The sequence below is a fragment of the Drosophila melanogaster genome, chromosome 3R, assembly GCF_000001215.4.
Source record: "Drosophila melanogaster chromosome 3R".
Classification (NCBI taxonomy): Eukaryota; Metazoa; Arthropoda; class Insecta; order Diptera; family Drosophilidae; genus Drosophila; species Drosophila melanogaster.
In genome coordinates, this window is record NT_033777.3 from 28,149,932 (window position 1) to 28,169,473 (window position 19,542).

Here is a 19,542-nt window from a genome sequence, read left to right on the forward strand (position 1 = left end):
TGGGACGACTAAAAATAGTGAAAAGTTGAGTGTGCGTCGGTGTGGCATCTCGTTGAGTCGAAAGCCGGCAGAAAGGCAGCAAGAGCAACTTGAAAATGAATTTAATTATGGCAAAAAAGTGAAAATTTCCACACTTGAGTCTGCGAAGTTTGCCTTTCCCTTTGGCCGCCGGAGCGTTGATGAGCGGCTGAAAAGTGTGAGAAAATTACTAGACAAGACAACACCAACTGGCGGGCAGGGAACATAAATAGAAGCCGGGGCGAAAGTGAAGAGTCCGCCGGTTCCGGGCATTGTGTAAGTTAGCTTAATGCGGCCTGGCTTACTATAAGTCTGAGAAATAGAGGGAGGAAATTCCGGGAAAACGAGTGCGAAAGTGGAGCAAATTCGTTAGTTGTTAACCAGCACAAAAAATATAGATGGAGAGTCATTTCCAGGACAATTGACTTTGCGATGATCCGCACTTATCCACTAATTAGCGGGGAAATAGAAAAAGTCGATGGCAGCACTATAGCCAAGTGGACACTTATTGAAATCTAGATAATTTTTACTATCGAATAGATTTTTTTCAATACGTTAAAATAATAGAAATCATAAAAACTGATATTCGCTTCTCTTTATTTTCTTAAGACATCTTAAGTATTCTCACAAGTTCCATGCAGCTATAGTTAGTTAGTTAGAAATCGGAAATGTTATATGGGTTCCTGCATAGCTATTCAATGAAAAGAATCCGATTGGGAAAAGAGGAAAAGAGGGACAATTGACTTTGTGATGAGCCACACTTAGTTACTAATTAGCAGAGGACTAGAAAAAGTCGACAACCGCAACCGACAAAGCAAACATTGATTACCAGGCCAAATGATTGCAAATTGAAAATTAAGCACGCCGCTGAATTTCCAATTCAAATGCGAGAGAGTCGGCCAAACTGCCGGCAAACCGAAAGGAGCAGAGCGTAACAGGCACATGCATATAAATTTATATATGCACTAAGGACACACTTTGCACACCCACACAGCTGCACTGGCACACGGTGCATGAACTTTCAAGCAGCACTTACACACACATACACACTGGGAAAGCAATGTGGGCGGGGGTGGGTTACACCTACATGCCGCTATTGCAAAAACAAACAGCGACTGCGAGTTTCTCAAGTGTCGCAACTGCAACAGCAGCAGCCAAGCCAACAAGTGCCACAGTAGTTGGCTATGGGAGAACTCCCGTCCGCAGCATCACAACAGCATCCACCTCCTAATGGAGGTTCAACTACAGTGTCAGCTACCCGTACGAGATGGTCCATATGCTGAACAACTCACCTTAAATTTAGCTAGAATTCCGAACATTAAGGACTCTGGTTTTTGTTTTCTATTTCAATGTAATTTCAAAATGGAATGAGTAGCTTATGCAATAAGTTATATAGGATATTTATTTTACTTGTCACTGCTTAATCTCAGTTACCACCAAGGTTATCCTTGGCCAGATTTAATTGGTGATGCGCTTCTGCCAACCTAATTTCCACTGTATTTCGGTGTATTATCTTCATTTGGCTGTGATCCGCCTGCACTTGGCTGTTTTTCCGTGCCCCCAAATGATGCAACAACAACGGCGAGCGCGGTTTACTTTCGCTCAGGCAACGGCGACAGCAAAACTTTTAAATTGGTTGGCAACACTTGCAGCCAACATACACACACACAAACCCGCATACGGACAAACATACACATACTAAATGTTTGTTTTGGAAATGAATTTGGCAATTTTTGTACAGCAGCAAGGCTCTGGCGAGGAGAGGGGAAAAGTGGCAAAGTGAGGCGAGAGACAGCAGGCAACACCTCAAAGTAATTTGCCAGCAAATCATTGGAAGGAGTCAGTTGCGAAGGCGGAATAACCGAAGAGGATAGCAGCAGCCGAAAAGTATGCAACGCCAAATGAAACACACACAGAAACGTTAAGGATAAGCATGTAATGTGAGTGTGTGGGGCAAAGAGGTTGTGTGGGTAAAAAACCACCAAAGTGAAATGCATTTATCGACCGCAAAGCGTTCGAAATGAAATCTGTTTAAAGGATTTTAATACCCCAGCAGAAACGTGGAGTCTGCATCAGAATCTTTGACTGCGATTGTGAATGTGTACGTGTGTGTATGTGTGTGCAAGGAGATGGTTGTGCGGGTGTGTAGGTGCATGGGTGGCGAACACAAAAAGTCAATGAATTCGTTTGGCGAATTGAAAAATTAATTCAGTTGCCGTCTCTGGCATTGATAAGGAAAAGTACAGGGAACTGTAAAAACTTTTACACGCCGCTTTTCTTTTATGTGTGTCTTTATCTTCGCTTCGTCTGTGTGTGTGTGTACTTACACACACATTGACAAGCTTTTTACTTACTAATGATTTCTCATTTCGCTTACGGTATTTCTCTCTTACTCGTGCTTTTTGTCTTATTTTGCGTTTTACAGCACACCCCTACACCCATTCACCCATTCACCCATTCACCCACACACCCATACACATTCAAACCGAATTACTCACTGACGTTGTTGTGGATTTTCACTCCCAGTTTTCCCATCTCGAAAAGCGAAGGAAATTAAGCAAAAAGCGCAAAGATTTATTTCGCTTTGATCAAAATTAAATGAATTGATTTTAATACGCCCCGTGGGCAAGATATTTCCTACGCTTTCGCAAATGAAAACGCATAAAAAAGGTGTTGGTTGGCCTTGTGGGCGTGGCCGTTTCAGGGCGCTGCTCGTTGTGAGCTTTATTTTATGCCAGCGGCCATTACAATTGAGTAGCTTTGGCCATAGCTATGTGCCCGTGTCTGTGTGAGCCATTTGAATTCCCATCCGCACTGGTGTTGGTGTGAAGTGCCCGTGCTTAAAGACTCTCAATAAATTCTACTTGAATTGGGTACAAAGTGGAGGATGCGATAAAATGTTTAAGAAAAGCGTATCTGAAAATTAATGTTGTATTGGACTTTAAGTCTGTTAAGGATCTTCATTGGCATTTTCAATGAGTACGTACAAAATGCGAAACGGAATTGTTTCATTTGGCATCTATTTGGTAAAATTAGTGGTATATTTAAATGTCTGTACGTAAAATCATTAATGTGTATCTTTGTCCTAAAAATAGCAGACTTGTCATGGAGTGAAACATAAAAATCGTTGCTTGATTTGATGTCTCCCCGCTGTCCTGTTCATTCCGTTTGATTACATTTCATTTGATTGGTAACATTTTTGACTGTCCATTTTTTTTTTACACTGCAATTTCTTTTGTGCTCCGTTTTGTTTCCTGTTGGTGGCGGCAAATGAAAAGTTCACATTTCATTGCTCAATTCGACATTTGACATTTGGCAGCGGCAGTAGCATAGAAAATGAGGTTCAGTTTTTCCACAGTCTACGATTTTCAGTGTTTTCGTTTCGTTCCCTTTATTTTCTTGCTTTCGGTTTTCAAAATTCAGACAATTGACAGCGGCGTCATTGTTGTTGTTCGTATTGTTTGTCATCGCATTTGTCGCTTTTTGTCTGTCGATTTTGCCACCTTCCACCTTTCCTCCTGCCGCTTGTTTTGTTGGCGCCGCGTAATAAAAGTGTCTACGGACCATTCGCTTGTTGCACGGTGTAACAAATTGCTCATGCCCACATCGCATCCGAGCAAAGCGGATTTCAGTGGAGGCAAAGGTGTGGGTCCAGCCACTGGTCAACACTTTGGCGCAATTTAAATTTCATGCATTTTTCATTAACGCCAAAAAGGAGGCGACCACTCGACTGGGCTCCTCCATTACCCGGCGCCAAGGACGTGAACTGTTTCAGGAACGAGTGGCACAGCAGCGGAAAAAGTAGTAGCGATTTCGAAAATTTAATTTAAAACATATATAAAAAGTGTTCCCAAACGAAAAAGTAAAATTTGGTATATACTTTACAACGAAAGTACAAAACGTTTTAGTCTCCCGTCTGGTAAGATGGTTGGAAGCATTTCAAACTCGAGAACATTTTTAAAGACCTCTAAGCTCGTAACTAAACAAAACGTACCGCCCAAGGGAAATAAAAGGAAAACGTTTTTCAAATGACTGCAATGAATTGGCCAACTGATCTGATGACCGCAAGTGTGGATTAAGAGACTGAGAATCGGTTGGCCGAACGGGAAGTTGGCTCATCTTAAATGCCCATCTATTTTACTGCTGCAGCCCCATATACCATATAAACACACAGAAGCACTTGGGCTCGAGAACCAAGGCCCATTTACATTTTCGTACTTTTGCAATGCCCAGCGACCAACGGTTCCCATTCACATATATCCTTCGAAGTCAGGACCATCCTATCGTTCGGTTCGTATCGATTTTGAGTGTCGCCTGACATTCAAATGGTTTTTATTTCGCATTTATGTGCCCGGCCCAGACTTTGTCCTCACACTTTTCAGTTCTTCTGAGTTTGGCACGATTTAATGCATTGGCCACAGTTCCTCCTTCAGTCGGCCATGTGGATCCAAGAATACGCAGAACATAAATGTACACTACACAGTTAATTTGCATTCATGAAACATACATAGTAAACCATCGGTTCCTAAAATATCAATTTTACTGTCAACTTGAATAGAGATTAAACAATTATTTTGTAATTTTCGTTTTCTTTCTGTGTACCGCAAACGTGTGAGTCCTTTTTCTTAGCCCTTTACCGCCATGTCCGCATTGTTTTGCTCGTTTGGCATTCCAGCTCCTCGGCTTTCGGTGCCTTTGTTTTTTTTTTATGCCCTGGCCAAACTTTTGCATAAAGTCATTTGGGTCGTTGATGGAATTTTTGAACGGACCTCCCATAGCCGATCGGCGGGCAAAAGCGTTTAGTCTTGAGCTAAGTTTTATGAGCTGTGCGTGCTAACTTCTATTTGACACTGGTCTCATTTGCGCTGGCAAATACGGCAATTTATGCAAATAATAATTTATAAAATTTCGCATAGTTTTCCCGGAGCCAAAGCGAGCTTAGCCGAAAATAAAAACAGTTCGGGCTAAATAAAACAAACTGTAGGTAAATAAAACATGGACTGCGGGCTGGCCAGGGTTTCCGGCTTGGCCAGGCCATAAAAAGTGCTAAGTAAACACATGTGCCCGGCATCCCTGCTCTTTACACATCCGCACCCGCAAAGCAAATGCCTGCACATAGTGTAAACACATAAATTTATGCATTTTCAATGGAGAGCTGTTAGCATAAATTTACGGCCCAAAAAAAAGACGACAAAAAATGGGGAAAATCAACGACTGTTGGGCGGATGGGCGGGGCAAATGGTGTTGGAGGGTCAGCCAGCAACAACACACTGTACAAAAGTGCTCAACAAAACCAAACAAAACAAAACTGAGCGAAAATAGCGTTAAAGCAACGCAAAGCAAACAGTCGACAGTTGAGTGGCTGCAGAGCTCGAAACAAACAAAAAAAATGCAAACAGAAAACAAACACAGCAAAAAGGCAACTCGCCGGAAAGCGGAAAAGGGCGGCAAGGGTCCAATGGGCAATGGGTGGCCGGTTAAGGGTTAAGGGGGCTGGTGGGTTAAGGGTGTGGTGGTGCCCAGCTGGGGTGTCCTGCAAAAAACCTTGAAGCAAATAGAGAGACTGCTTTAAAAACCTTAACACATTTCCAATGATTGAATCAATAAACGGCGACAAGTGCGTTTGTATTGCTCGCTCTGATTTTGCATGTGTGGGTGCCATCACTGAGAGAAAAAGTGGTTGGATTAGGCATAGCTTAATAGATTTTTGCTATGTTAGTACTTAGAGAGAGAGAGAGAGAGTTTGAATCGGACGGAGTTTTGTTGGTACCCTTTTGTTTCCCGACTTAACCTAAGTGTATTCCCGAAGTGCATTTTTCTGACTGCCGTTAACTATTGCCAATTGGCGATAGGAAAAAGAGCAACTGCTGCACTTTTTCGGCAGGATGCGTGTCCTGCTGCTATTTTTGCATACTTGCGCTTGTTGCCAGCTGACACTGGTCGGTACCAGGACCTTTTTTCTTGGCCAAACGGAGTGATTTTGGCCTGCACCTCTTTTTTGTGTGCTCACCTTTTCGGCCGAGGGCTGTGGCCAGCTGCGCCCCAATTGCATATGGCAAATGTTAAAAGGTTTGCCTTCTGGCCACTGTTAAAATGGGATTACTTAGTCGATTCGAAGTTGAAGCCTCATAGCAAACTAATCCGGAACATTCCCTATTATTCAGATATGGTGCCGGCATAAACCACGCCAGGAGCACGCTTTGTGCTAGCTACAAAAACTTTCTCTAATTATAAATATCTGTTGCCATGACCGTTTCACATTCGTTGCTTGGCCAAGAGTTGAATGGAAGCCGCAGAAAACAATTTGCAAACTTTGCAGGATCTGCGGTGGCCTTTTCTCATGTCTCCAGCTTCCGCAAGAGGCAAACTTTAAACATTTTCATCGCACTTTTCAACGCAGAAGTCATGGCGCACTGAAGTTAGATATGTCAATAAGCACGCACACCGTACATCCCCGGCAACTTATCAATTTTTCCATGCTCAAACCCACTTAAAGGAGATTCCCAGTGGGAGGCGGACTGCAGACTGTACAAACATTTGACTCCGCCGGAGAGGCAATGGCAAAGTCAAAACGAAGCGGAGATGCAGTCGGAAATGCCATTGAAAATAGTTTAAAGTTGCACCAAAAAGGATATTGAGCTAAGCCAGTTGCAGCTTACAAGGCGGAGAGTGTGTGAGGGTTCTTACACTGGAAACATTTTTGACCGCAAAGTAAATAGAGTAAATTATTCGGCACAAGATCATCTACAAGAAGGGCTTTATTCAATATTGGACATTGGAAGGACTCTATGTGAGTGCACCCGATTTTTTTCAAGTGCATAGTGTGTGTTTGCTCATGAGCTGGTGGTGTCCTCTGTTGGTTTTCTATTTGCCTTCGACTCGCTGCTCGCTGGCTGCTTATGGAAATCCGCATGATGATTGCATATCCTTCGCCAGAGACGCCATGCCATATCCCTAATGCCGCCGAAAGTTTGCGTTCATTTGGCTGCTGCATGCCAGCCGTAGTCCCGCCGGTCGCCTCCTTCTTCCTGCCATGTATTTTTTGCTATCCTTTTTTCCTGTGATGCTTTCAGCTGAGAAAACTTTTACTTGGGTTTTTCCTATTTTCCTTGTCGGCTGCGGTGGCGGTGGCCAAAGTGTTTCTCTTGCATTTGAAGAGCTTTTTCTTAATGTCACTTATGCATAAGTTCCTATGAGTTTGGCCACACACACACACTCTGACACACATAAGGAAGTATATATACGTATATGCATATCCATGGCCGGGGTGGAAGCTCACTCATGTTTGCATGTGGATAAAAGTGCAGCGGGTGTGCGTGTGTGTTTGTGTTTGAGACTAACTTGATGGCACATCCTCCATGGGGATTTACAAGTGCTTAGTTCTATGTCGCAAAAAAACGCTTTAATATTATTATACTTTCTTCTATGTGCTCTGGCAATTTTTGATATTTTTTCATTTGCTTTTAAATTAAATGAAATGGATGGGAATAAAAGGAACGAGACGCGAACGTGCAAATTGAAAGCCCAGATTCTTAAAGCTCCTCGCCACAGTCAACCGCAAAACATCATAAATAAACACCGACGCACACATGGGCGCCTTGATGTATTACATGTGTTGGCATTATTTACTTAACTCGGCTCTGCTCTATTTTAGCCGCTCCAAAAAGTCAAGTCTACTTTTGTGGGCGCAGCTATTAGTGCAGCAGCGACATCAGCGGTGGCACAGGCAGAGGCAGAGGCAGCGTAGAAATGGCAACAACAATGCCATATAGCCAGGCTATAAGGATGAAGACATTAAGGCCCAGCATGCGTTACCAACGCACCCATACACAGACACAGATTGCCAGACATGGGCGTAAAGAGAAAGAAATATAATGCCAACATAACATTTAATCCAAGGAATTCCATATCGCAGCCAGTGGGAAAGTCAGGCGAAGGCAAACATTTGCCACCGTGAAGCAAACTTGATTGTTGTCGGCATTCGACACTAGGACGGCAAATGTGGCGAACAAACATCGGTGTAACCCTAGAAGGACCACGTGAATTATCAGTTTAGGCGTTTTTTGAAACAGTAGAAAATAAGTATTTCATTAGCCCAACTTAACGTGGGGCGCCAAAAACTATAGTCAAGAAAACTAAACTTCTGAAATTAACTAAAATTCGTTAACTTCTCTTTGGCCGGCAGATAACTGTAATTCTAAAATCCCTAGTCCCTAATCCAAGCATTGTTATATAACTGAAACTTAGTAACTTATTAGCACTATGCATGTCCCTTGCAACTATCCAGAAACACCTGAGCATTTCGGTAAGAGTCCTATTACAAGATTGCTGCCACTATCTGCCTGATGATGGCTAATGCCGGGACGATCATTGCGTAATGTGAGCAGTAAGTAAATGCTCCCACTAAACTCGGACCCCGTGGCAACTTGTAATGTTTATTTCCACTGTGCTTATCTGGGCAGAGTCAGAGTCCTGGCTTTGGCGCACTTAAATGGCGCACGAGAAAATAGAGGAGCGCAGCAGATATACATTTAGCAGCTCAACTGAGCTGAGCTTCTGGTCTGGTCTGGGTTTCTGGCTGGGCTGTGTATGAGCCAGCAACGGAAGGAAGAAATAATCATAAAAATTATTTCAGCATACACATACTACACACACGTAATGCACATGTGTGCGAGTGGTGATCATAATGTTGCAGGATGGCGCTGGGGGAATCTCTTCATTTTCGATGCCTTGGAAGGATTTACACTTTAATGCCTGAGGGAAGCAAAAAAAAAAAAGAGGAAGGCGAAGTCGAAGGCGTGGCTGCCTTTTTTAATTTTCGTTCTTCATATTTTCTATTTAGCAAGAGATCTTTGCTTATGTGTGTGTTGGTGTTAATGGGTCTCGTGTCTGGCCAAATTGATATCCCGTCGTCGTTTTTAATGCCTTATGAATGCGGCTAATGAAAGTGTGCGTGCCGGCAGCCAAAGCGCACTTTTTATTATTATTTTCTAAGCCGCACTTAATGCTCATCGCACTCCCCCGTTATTCTCGTTACAGGTAAGCCAAAAAAAAAAAAAAACCGTCTCGACCGAGAGTTCATTTGCCAAAAAGGGAGCCAGGGAGAAAACATGATTGGAAGTCGGTAATTTTGAAGGTCGCTACTACGGTGAGTTGCAAAAGCCGCATACCAACTGGTAAATTTGATTTATTCGGGCACGTGGATGCACCCGGGGGCGCCAAGAAAGTGAAATGAAAGAAAAAAAAGGGCAACGCAGTACAACCACCGACAGCATCGTTAACATTTAATTATGCCATTTTCATTTCCGTAATGAAATGAACTTGTTAGGGCAGCCTTTGTTCTCTTATTCATTGCCCTGGCAAATTATCATTGATTTTGTTGCTTAATCCGCCTGACCGTCGCACTAAGGTGAGCATTAAATCGAATTAATTTCGGGTGCTCGGTGTTGGCGGTGGTCCACCACCACCCATTTGTTGGCTTCCAGTTGTCCTGGAGAGTGGCCATTTGACATTTGTCGACAAAACGTTTACATTAAATGTCCTGTGCCGTGTGACCATTGCTCGTTTTGCCTTCTTCGTTTTTGTTTCGCCCTTCTCCACTGCTCCCTCCCTGTTTGTGTTATACCAAATGTCTTGGTCCTGTCTACGGGTCGACATTCCTGAAATTTTGCGCATTGTCCGGACGGAGCGAAAGTGACACGGATGGCAGGGGCCTGAGAACAGAGAACTGGACGCTTAGCGGCCAAGTTGAGACATTTGCGTTGACAATTGCTTGGAATTGGAAATAAGATATTTGTGACTCTGGACTCTTATGTGAGGCAGGAATTCGGATTTTTAGCTTCGAATTATATTTATTGCCAGTTCGGGGAATGTCATGACCATACATTTGTCAGGACCAACGGCAAATGCAATTAAGCACGTCTTCCCCTCAAAAATCACTCAATTCGAAATTTACGTTTTCGGGTTTTTCGGGTCCCGCACACGCTCCATTAAACGGCAAACAAAGGCCGAAAAGCCGGAGTGGAATAAGCCGCCTGAGGTTTTGTACGCAAATTTTTTAATTTATTGCATAAAATGTTGTCGGGGTTTTCCCATGTTGGCAAGCCACAAAAGCCAAAGAAATTGTATCAATTTGTCATGACAATTTCTTTGAAATGCCGCTGCTAAAAAATGTCCGCCCCCGCAAAACGTCGTCTGCCATCAAAGCACTGAATTCAATTTGGTTTAGAGGGAAGCCGGGCTCATTCCTCTGGTAATTTTCCAAAGTTCCTCCTAGGTCTATGTCGCCTGCTTTATTTGCTCGGTTGTAATTTGCAATTTTCACCTTGCCTCGTCGCCGAGGGAGTGGCAAAATCGCGGGAAGGAAATCGTTGAGGGCTAGACCATTATCAGAATTGCGAGTGGGCCGTGGGTCGGCTGGGTTGACAAATCAGCGGCGCCCTTCCAATGACATTAAAGGCAGCTCAGTTGAGCTGAGACGAGGCCGTAATGCTTGGCTGCCGCTGATGATAATGGATGCTGTTTTTGGCTCTGCCATTTGGCAAGCGGCTGCATTAAATCTGATACATCCCCTTGGCATAAATAAATAGGCACATGGGTGTTGCCAGGGGTGGGGCGGCCTAAAAACGATCACAATCTGAAATTGCATCTTGCCAAATCGAATGCCGCCAACTGTGGAGTCGGATGACCCAAATTAATGTTGCAAATTGCCGCTGACTTGGACAAATTTGTTATTAAGCAGAGCCAAGTCATTAACTACTCAGAAGGTGTTGAATGACCTTAAATAACAAATTTAAATTGAATAACATTCAAAAGAGATATTTAAAGTTATTGAATTTAACCCTTTTAATGAAATTAGAAAAAAAAAAATTGTTAATTGCGCCTAATCTGAATACGTGGAATAGGGAAAACAATTTGGCTTATAGATGCATTCAGGCATTTGCTATCCATTCGCCTGCATCTTGTGGCTGCCACTCAAATGAAAAGCAACGTGTCCCCCTGGGCGACGGGTCCCCAGAATCCCGGACCAAACACATCTCACGTGGCAAAACCCAAACTGAACCCGAACAGGACGATAAATCTTCAGCTGGAAGCGTTGGCATCGATGATGCGCCTTTAAGCTGCTTAGTCTCTGTCCGCATCCTGATGCCCCACGCCTTTCGCCCCGCAGCACCCGGCTTGGCTTGCAATTTCCGCTGCGCCGGCGGGACGCATATTAGCTGGCTGCCAGTGGATTCAGGACTGAGGACTCAGGATTCCGGGTGGACAGGCGACGGAAGCGTCACGGCGGAAGCGCAAGAACAAAGTAGCCAGATCCGGACAGCTCTGAGCAGCCAGTGCAGCTGGAATTTCTCCGGCTCCTTCTTAGATTCCGATGACTGGCAGTCGCGGATGTAACAATATGATTGGATTATTATTATATTATTTATTGAAAGGGTCCGGCTCAAGTGTTGGCTGCTGCTCCAGAGATTGGGGCGTCAGATAATGAATGGTGGCATCGACATCGGCATCTTTTCCGCTCTTTTTTTTTATCCTTACTCCACTCTAGTTTTTCTCCATCGGACTCTTTTTTTCTTCTTTTTGGCCTCAAATGGCAAGCAGACATGCAATCAGCCCAGGATCTCTGCCGTACGGGCGTTTGTAATTGGGCCCTTTTATCTCGTCCACCGTTCGGGCCAATTAAAGTTAGTTTGCAAAGTAATTAAGACGATTATGTGGCGCTCAAGTATCAATAAGCGCCAATTATCCAAGTATTTCGCATCGATTGTTACTCGTTGCGGCGCTCTTTTCGGTTTTCGCTTGAAATAATTTGGTTAGATAATTTTTTAGCGCCACTTAAGTGATTGCCTTCGGTGGCCGCGGCAAAAGGTTATGTAAATGGAAAATGGAAAACGTAATTACGAACACGAAAAATAATTATGGCAAGAGGGCCGAAGGAGGAGAAAGAGTTGGCTGACAAGGATTTAATTGGCTGTACGGCGTGAAGGGAATGGGGAACTTAGATTTTTATAAAATGAAGAATAGAGAGAAAAATTATGGCTGTTAGAACTGGGAAATACTATTGTAGCTATAGATGATTTTTACAAGTAGCAAGTCACTAACGATTTTCCTCTGTGTGCGGAAAATGTTTTCCCAGCTAAAAGTAACTGTCAAGAGCCTGAGCAGAAATCATGCAACTTCAGCAAGCTAAACTGCAGTCAATGCCGGGCGTCAATCAAGCAACTTTTGGCTTTTGCTAATGAACTTCTGGGCGCATCCACTCATTTGAAAGTCACTCAGCTTAATTCACAACACTGCCACTGCCAGTGCCACTGCCACTGCAACGGCCACGCCCATCGTCCTTCGTCCGCCCCCTCACGAAGCAGAACTAATTCCAGAGTCTGTCGCTTCGGCAGTGTCAGAAAGCCAAATTTTAATCTGTGATGTTGCCAAAACTTGATAAAGAAAGTTCAGTCTTGTATGCCACTTGCTTAGATGGATGCCACGCCACACCCAGTGGATCATTGGGTGCTGGGCCTTGCAGGGACTCTTCTGGAGGGGATTGCATTGGGATTGCTGCACTTTGCAGGCCATACTTCACTCTGACATCGCAATCCCCCATCTATGGCGATTCATACATCTGCTCTCCGCTCTGGCTGAAAATTCCTTTGCGTCATTGGCAAAAGTTACGCGCATTTCAGACCCCCCGAAACCCCTTGGGGAAAAAATAAATCTTCGACTTTAGTGTGTTTGTACTGCAATGGGGCCAGGATGAAAGGGTCAATGGGGTCCAGGAGGGGGGTGCTAAAAAGCATTTGTTATCGCCGCAGCAACATAAATTCACTTTTGTAATTATTTCTGGTATTAGTAGCTGAGGTAACAAGCGGAGAAAAGTCAGCCAACGACTGCTGGCTCTGACCGAACTCCATCATGGCAGCAGCTCCTTTCGCTCCACCCTTAACCCCCTCGATCCTGTGCACCCACTCATGTCCTTACACTGAAACGTAATAAATTTAAAATCAAAGCGGAGTGGCTGAAACCACAAATCTAAGGATTAGGAATATGTAATTTCTATAAATATTTCCTATTTGAAATACTGAACGATTTTCAAGGGTTGATACCATGAGTTGAGAATGTAAGCCTTAATAGGGAGTTTCAGTTATTTAACGTTCCTATATTTTCCTAGGTGCATCGAAAGCAGCAAGGACTCAAAACGAATGGACGCAAGCGAGATTATTTGTTAAAGCTGGCAACTGAGCAGCAGACTGTGCTTAAAACACACACACACACACACGACCGAAAACACACCACCCACCCACACACACGGACGCAGGAGCTTAACCCACCAATACACATATAGCAACAACTTTAAAATTGAATCAATCATTCTCACATTGATGCACATCAGCAACAGAAGCTGCCGTCGTTGCCTCGACTGCAGTTTTAGCCAAAGAAAATGGTTCATAGGCGAAATGGGTTGGTCACTGGAAAAGCGGGAAATCGGGAAAGTCTGGGGAAAGGCGGTGAACAGCGTGAATGGCCAAGGGGGTGGGGGTTAGGTGGCAGCATAAGCTGTAACTATAAACAAGCAGCTTATATGTGTTTCAGTCGTTCGTTTTCTGCTTTTTGCACTGGGTGTTAATTTTTGTTGGTTCATGAAGTCGTCTTCTCCAGCTAGAGCTTTCTAGCTGCTCGAGCTCCTTTTCCCTATTGCTACAGGCAGAGAAAAACCTAAGTAAAAGTATTCGAAGCTCACTTACTTTTAGAACTTGTCATTAGGCTTTTACAATTACCATAAAGCTAAGTATACATGTCGGCTTTTGAATGTTCGCAATGAGTCGAAAGAGATCTCAGTACTTGTTTTTCGCTGTGCAGCCCTGCTTAAACACTTCTCAACATGGGCCGGCAGCTGTGCGCAGTTCTAACGAGCAAAAACTAATAAATCCCCACGAAAATGGCTGCGGAAACGGAAGCCGTGTGTTGTGTTGTGTTCAGCTCCCTGTTCACAACCCAATCCGAGTCCCAAAAAAGCAGCGGAGAGTCGAATGCGAATCCGAATCCAAATCGGAGTCCCTGGCCAAAGCTATGGCTATGGCTCGGATGTCTGTCTGATGTGTTTTCTTGCTTAATTCTTATTATTATCCCAGCCATTATTATGGCCGTTGTTGCTGCTGTTGCCGCTTTCACCCGGCGTCTTTCACAGATTTCCTTGGGCCAGGCTTCTTTTATTCATTCTTTATTCTTTAGCACTTGCGAGCCAAGTTGCTTCGTCCTGCTGCTTCGTGTTGCTTATCGTTTGCTTGTATTATTATTGCCATTGCCACTGCCACTGCCATTGTTGTGGTGTTGTTGTCATGCAATAGTTCATTTTAATCTAGCGGCAGGATAATGCAAGAAGGATTCCGTAATTTAGCCTCAGTGTTTCAGCTCCTTGGGCCGCCTTTCTTTGTCTTCCATTATCGCGGCGCTATATCTGGCCATTCCGTTGATTGTGCAAACTTTGCAGTACCCAACTCGAGTTATAATAAATTTCATCACATTTCCACGGCTGACCCTAAATAAAATAAAATACGCTCGAAGCCATAACATGATTATTTCATCACCGTTTCTGCACTCAACTTGCCGCCACAGCATCCCCATTGCAGTCAAGTAGCTCTAGTTGGAATCAGATTCAGCAGATTTTGTAGAATCTATTTCCGGCTGCTTGGGCGGCGGCTTTAACTTTTTAAACAGTTTGTCACATAAATTAATTGCCGGCAGTGCAAACTATTGCGAGCAAAAATGATAGCAGCAACTTTTCAGTCACGTCTGGCACATGGAACATGGAACATGGCAGCTGCATTTTAGCCCCACCCCGCCAGTTGGCCTGTCCTGGATGTCGCTTGAGTGTAGGAGTGCTTAAAGAGTTTAGTTTATGTTTAACCATCTAGAAAAAGAAGCGTTTCATCTTTGTTTATATACTTAAGCACTTGGAATAATTATATAAACTGTATGTTGTAGAAAATTTTTTTCTTTTTCAATCTATTTTTGAGGTTGCTTCGGATTAGGTGATACTTTCATAATACCGCAATTTTGGGAATTAGTAATGGGTTTATAGCTTAAACAAATCTAACGTTGAATTCCTGGCCCTCAATTACACATCAACGCGTTTGGTCAATGACCAGCCCCCAGCTACCATAAATCCCCATCGCACTGACTCCATTCTGACCTCTTTTGCAATCCATTCCCGACAAACTGCAAGACAAACTTTACAACTGCCCCAATGGATCCAGCAGCTGAAATATATTGCCGGCATTGGGGTGAATAGATGCTGGGGGAAAGTTCCAGGGAAATAGGGAAAAATAAAGGTCCTGGGCGGTAGGGACAGCAAACCACAAACTTTCGTTGCGCAGCCCAACTAATGAAACATCAGAGTGCACACAGTAAATGCGGAATGCAAATGCCAAAATAACAACAAAATGTAAAATAAATGAAAATGCCTTTACAGAAACTGGTTTCGATTACTAATCGCTCTGTAATTACTGCGCTTATAAAATGAAAGAATGTTTTTAATTCAGAGATTAAATTAATAAAAATTCAGCGTTGAACAAGTTGTGTGATGAAATAGCTACACATTGTATATGAAACGTATATAATAAGTGCTAAGTATTTTGTATTTGCTCTACGAACAGAGTAACCCTATTGGAAAGTTAAACTAATTAGAATTTCCGCTTTTGTTTCTCCACTTCCGGGGACTACTCTTTTTTTTCCCATTGGCCATTCAAATTTTTTAGTTGCCGCTTTGATTTGTCCATCCATCTATCTTGCTATCTCTTGTGCATGAATTTGAAAAGTTTCGAGTGCGAAATACATTCAAAACCATTCGGGGCCCAGTCAATCGTTGCCATGGCCAGTGGCAAAGTGTTCGCTGAATGGCCAAAAGTTGGACGTCGCTGCAAAAGGACATAAAAATAAAATACAACAAATACATCGCATCGGATCATATTGGAAAGTTTAGTCTCGCGTGTGTGTGCGCCGCGACAACAACAATCTAATTGCGCACAAAATGAATTGATGTCGGTTGCCAAGCGCAAATGAAATGGATGTGACATCAGGGCGGGATTTGGGGATATCTGGGTTTGGGTCTGGAGCGGTCAGACGACGCCGCTCAGCCTCTCGAGTGCTTTATTAAGCGCTTGTATCCAATTTCGCAGCGGGACTCAAGTGGCCGAGAAGAAGGACAGCGCCACTAATTTATGGCGTTCCATTAAAACTTGAGTTCAATTGCCAAAAATTTCATAAAAATTTTATTTAAAAACCAGCGTCAACAACAACAACACGGGTCCAATGGGGGTAGGAGGAAGTACAGCATAGGGATGCGCAATCAAGTTTATTACAGCAAACAGAGGGGCCAGTGACTGGATTTCAGAAAGACACAATTCTGTTTACAAATACCTATTATTAGATATTAGGATATGGGATCATAATTCATTCATATAATATTATCATATTAAGTGATAAATATCTGCTAGATCTTACATGATATATGAAATCTAGACTATTTGACAAGCCTGCTTATATATAATTACAATTATGTACTTTTTTCTCTGTGTAGCCACCCAGCTGGAAGGTAAGGGGTCGCGGAGTAATCGTCCTTGTCGCCTGGCTGGCGTCATGGTAGCTCCACGTCCGACGACGAGGACCCCCTACCATTTACATTTACAAAAACGACAAGGCTGCACTTTGGCCATGTCCTGCGCAGTTCATTTGGGGGAAAATGAAATAAATTTAAATATATTTTTAGTGCATTTCGCATAAAACAAAAAGATGCCTTGCTGTGCTGGGGTGCTGGGTGCGGGGTCCCCATTCCTTTGCTCCCCCACAAGGAAGAGCAGGAGGTCCTTTGGCGCGGCTTTGGTCGTCCGCATTTATTTTCCGGCCGTTTGCCGTCTCGGCTTTTTGCGCCTGCCGCCTTTTATTGTTGTAGTTTTGCGTCTCCGCTCTGTTTACTTATTTACTTTTGCGCTTTATTATTCTCCATTAACTTGACAAAATGAAGAAGCTCCAAGGCGTGTCCTTCAGCATGAAATTAAAAAACACAGACCGGGGCTAAGAGAAGCAAAAAAAAAAAAATGTAAATAAAATAAGGGACGGCAATGTTTCATTTAATGCGGCGGCAACTCAAAGATTTTCTCAGCCAGAAAAGGATTTCTGGACTGGGTGTCTCGTAAAAAGCGGCAGGCTTTTCCAGCTGGAATAAATTTTCATATTTTGATAGCAATCTAAGCTAATCCTTTCATTAGAGGCGTTCCAGCAATTTCAATTCCCTCTTCTCGCTTTTTTCGGTTATCCTTCGGCCCTCGAGTAAAGTGTAATTTATGTTGTTGGCGAAATTGTTGCGAATGCTTAGCGCCTTAAATGAGTTTCTGCTCTGATTGTGTTTAATTTTGACGCTGTTGTGGTTGCTGCTGCCGTTTCTGGTTTTATTGCCAACATGTGTACAAAGACAGACACATAAAATGCTTATGCAAATAGAGCTCTCCGTGTCTGTGTGTGTGTTCTGTATGGGTCTTTGCGGAAAATGAGAGCACAAGCGACATTCCCATTTCCATTGAGCAGCTGTTAATGCGAGCAGAGAAGCAGGGCAAGGAAAACTGTGCAAGTCTCTGAGCCAATTCGACTTTAGCAACTTTCACAAAAGCCGGCTCTTGTCTTAGTCCAATTCCCAATGCAAATTCCATTCAAACTTACACACAAACACACACGCACTGAGCTGCAGAAGTACGCCCAAGTTGGATATTCAAGTGTGGCGAACTTTTCAGGTTTTAATTAGCCGGCGGCTAGTTAACTTAGCCTCCACTTTAATTCAACCCCGAACAATTTGCGCACGCCTCGCATGTTATTTTGCCTGCATGCATCCAATTAAGAGGTTCGTCTCCACGCCCCCTTTTCCGACCATCGCCGCCTCTTTTTTTTCCGGCCGGACCAGAGGGTCTCTGGCCCCTTTGCTTTTTGCCTTGCTGCATTTTAAGTGAAAAATACTCAGCGCTATTTTACTTATTTAGTACGTAACTACAATTTACGCCATGCATCTGCATATAAAATGCATTTTTTTGCAGCATTTCTTTTTCACTTTTTTGGTTGGTTTTGTTTCGACAGGGGCGGCACGCCCATTTCTTGCACACACACACACACTCGCCCACGGACTTATTATTTATATCTATCTCTCTTTCACCCCTCCATAAATGGGTGTGTGTTGGCCCCTCACAACTTGTTTTTTATGTACTCGCTGCTATTTGCCTTGCCAAAAAAAAAGAAGAAAAATAGGGGGAAAAGCGGAGAGAAAATGCAAATAGCATGGAACACAATGCCGAGGCGCCTCCTCAAGCTCTAAGCTCTATCTCCCTCGCTCACTCGGTTTTTCACTTAGCTTCTCGTTGCGGATTTTTGTGTATTTTAAATGCATTTTCAGCTTGCACAAACACTGGCAGTTTCACCCTCTCCAAATCCTGCGAGGAGGAAAAAATCTTGCCAAAGTCGTCCCTCTTCCCCATTCTTTTTATTTCTTGGGGCTGCAGGAGGAAGACCTCTCTTCCTTAACATTTGATTAATGAGTGCAACTCAAGCTGGCAGTTCATTTTTGGCGGCTTCAGGCAGTTGCCCCGAATATTGCGCATACGCAGCATTGGCCGCCATCCATTCAAGTCGCCTGGCAGTACGAGCATTATGCCAGCATCGATTGGCTTTAAGTAAGCTAAACTGGGTGATGGTCTCTTGGAGAGGTCATTTTTCTATCAATGATGAGGATTTAAATTTCTTACAAAACAGAACGCTTAACATAGATATATTACCTTAACAAGATCTAATTGACCAGCTCTACTTTCCGTAACAGAAATTAAAACGTTAAGCTAACTTATACATGATATATTTCAAACCCCTTAAAGCGGCCTCAGAAAATATTCAGTTCACGCAACACTGAAGGCTCAATCAGGAAAACCGCAAGAGCTCAATGCATCTGTCATAATATGGCGGCTTTAAGACCGGTCAAAGTGCTTCCATTGCAGCGCAGCCGGCACAAAAGGCAGCCAACGATGTGGCCTCAGTCAGAGTCGGTTCAGAAATTGAATTGTAAGTAAGGACAGCCGGCAAAAAGAAATGCCTTCGCATAACTACGTGGCGAAAGTAGGGGACTTCAGGATTCAGGGGGCAGAGCGAAGGATCCGAGGAGTCTGCGTCTGTGTCGCAATCGAGGAAGCCCCACATCAATTCAGGGATTAAGGACACTGATTTGATTTACTTTTTATTACCATTAAGCGTAAGTTGGCGAGTGGAACTGCGAATGCGGCAATTTAATATCCAGCCCAGTATTGGGTATTGGAATTTAAAGCTCTCCGGAACATTCGGTACTTGGTCCTTGCTACTATATCATCGTTCGGGGCAACGGCCATTCCATCCAGGACGCCAGGGCACGAGGACACCCCTCACCCAGTCATTAGCTGCGCACCATTAGCGCTGGCGACACCCCCTCAGCCACGAAATTCTGTTCGCCATGCCATCCTGCTTCTC

At 43.6% G+C, this 19,542-nt stretch overlaps 1 protein-coding gene and 2 long non-coding RNA genes across 6 annotated transcripts in view; 2 read left to right on the forward strand and 1 right to left on the reverse strand.

Moving 5' to 3' along the window:
• The window catches only part of CG34354 (uncharacterized protein), a 93,647-nt gene that overhangs the window by 3,052 nt on the left and 71,053 nt on the right, over positions 1–19,542 (forward strand). The window lies entirely within an intron of this gene.
• Positions 3,033–3,821, reverse strand: lncRNA:CR46079 (long non-coding RNA:CR46079). The gene has a single exon (NR_133472.1). It is a non-coding gene; the product is annotated as a long non-coding RNA:CR46079 (long non-coding RNA).
• Positions 3,370–3,828, forward strand: lncRNA:CR46080 (long non-coding RNA:CR46080). Its single transcript, NR_133473.1, has one exon. It is a non-coding gene; the product is annotated as a long non-coding RNA:CR46080 (long non-coding RNA).